The following is a 2,460-nucleotide window of genomic DNA, read 5'->3' as shown; positions in this document are numbered from 1 at the left end:
TCCTCAATAAGAAAAAATTAATTTTTTTACTAAGTACTTCAACTGTAAGTGAAAGTTAAACTATTTGGTCGCCAATTAAAATTTTGGTTGAAAAATCATATTATTGGGTTAAAAATTCAACTTTTTTGTAGATGATACTCTTTTTGACTATAAAATTAAATAATTTTGTTGAAAGTTCACATATTTTGTTGGAAATTGACCTTGTTTGGTAGAAATTTAATCTCTTTGGTTGAAAATGTATCATTTTTGGTCAAAAATGGCATTGTTTGGTTGAAATATGAACTGTACATCTTCTTGGGCTTAAAAGTCGATTATTTCACTAAAAGTTAAATTACTTTGTAAAAAAATACTTTTTTTCAACAAGGTTTTATAATTATTATTAAAAATTTAACTATATGGTTGAAAGTTTAACTCTTTGATTGAAAACTCATATTTTTCGCTGAAAAAAATCAACTTTTTGTAGATAATTCGTTTTGTGGACTATAAAATAAAATAATTTCGTTGAAAATTCATGTATTTTGTTTGAAATTTGACTTTTTTTGTAGATCATTAATTTTCTTGGTCGAAAATTCATGTTATTGGTTGAGAATTTAACAACTTTGTTGAAAGTTTATTTTTCCGATTAAAAATTATTTTTTTATCTGAAAATGTAACTATTCTAGGATTGATTAAACATTAATCGTTTTTATCTGGAAATTGAACTATTCAATTTTTGGTTGAAACTTTATCCAGTACATTGTATTAGTTAAAATACCAATTATTTGATAGGAAATTAATTTAATTTGTTAAAAAGTAAGCTTTTGGGTTAAAAATTGATATATTTTGTTAATTATATTTTTTCCTAAAATTAAAAAAACTGTAAAATAAAAAAATTTTCCTAAAATCTTCCTGATTCTTTTTTTTTTTAATTTTTAAAATGTTTTCAAATACTCACTTAAAATTTATTTGTCAAAATAAAAAATCATTCTCAATATTCTTAGCATTCACAACAATTTTTGTTATTCTTTTTAAATACTGTACAATTCTCAAAAAGCTTTTTTTTTTTAATCTGCGAAAGTCTAAATTGTGTTTTAAATTATTTGAAATAATTTCAAGTTTTAAATTAATTCTGAATCTTTTTTTAAATTAAAGTTGTAGCGTTTAAACTTTATATTCAGCTCATTACAAATTTAACAATTCAAGGTATTCTATTTCGAACCATTCTGTTCAAATTTGTAGTGTTAGCAGTTATTTGTAATGGATTGTTTTTAATGAACGGTCAAATATTGCTGATGATTAACGAAATTTTCTGATTTTAATTTAAAAATTTCAAATTGAATGGGTTAAAAATAAAAAAATTTAGACTGAAATAATATTTCAAGTCATAATCGAAAACAAATAAATTAAGTTTCTAACAAATAATTGGTGTTTTAACTAATACAATTTACAGAATACAGTTTAACCAAAAATGGAATAGTTCAATTTCCAGATAAAAGCTGTGATAAAAAATTGAATTGAACAACGAAAAAAAACGAATTTTCAACGAAATTGTTAAATTTTCAAGGGAAAAGGTGAATTTTCGACCAAGAAAATTAATGATCTACAAAAAAAGACAAATTTCAAACAAAATACATGAATTTTCAACAAAATTATTTAATTTTAAAGTCAAAAAGACGAATTATCTATAAAAAGTTGAATTTCTTAAGCGGAAAATATGAGTTTTGAATCAAAGAGTTATACTTTCAACCAAATAGTTAAATTTTCTACTACAATTATAAAACTTTGTTAAAAAAAAGACTTTTTTTTACAAAGTAGTTCAACTTTTAGTGAAATAATTGACTTTTAAACCCAAGAAGTTGTACAGTTCATATTTTAACCAAACAATTGCATTTTTGACCAAAAATGATACACTTCTAACCAAAAAGATTAAGTTTCTACTAAAAAAGGTCAATTTAATTTTAATAAATTTTTTAATTTTAAAGTCAAAAAGAGTATTATCTACAAAAAAGCTGAATTTTTAACCTAATTTAAATGCAAATAGTTGAATTTTCAACTATAATTATGAATCCTTAATAAGAAAAAATTAATTTTTTTACTAAGTAGTTCAACTTTAAGTGAATAATCGAATTTTCCACCCAAAAATTATGACTTTAATTTTTAATAATATAGTTGCATTTACAAAAAAACGACTTTGCAACCAAAAAATATTTACAGTTGATAATTCAAACGAAAAATGTAATTTTTATTCAAAAAGTATAAATTTTCCATAAAGCAATTTAATTTCTACAAAGAGAGACGAATTGTTAACAAAATACATGATTTTTTTACCAAAAATGGTATAGATTAATTGTCAGTTTCAAAAATGTATTTTCAATGAACGAGATGAACCTTCAAATAAAAGAAATAAAAATTTTAACAAAGTAGTTGAATTTTTGATAGAAAAGAGGACTTTTTTTACAAAATAGTTACATTTTTAACAAA

The sequence above is a fragment of the Belonocnema kinseyi genome, chromosome 10, assembly GCF_010883055.1.
Source record: "Belonocnema kinseyi isolate 2016_QV_RU_SX_M_011 chromosome 10, B_treatae_v1, whole genome shotgun sequence".
In the NCBI taxonomy this organism is placed as follows: Eukaryota; Metazoa; Arthropoda; class Insecta; order Hymenoptera; family Cynipidae; genus Belonocnema; species Belonocnema kinseyi.
This window is presented reverse-complemented; position numbering follows the sequence as displayed.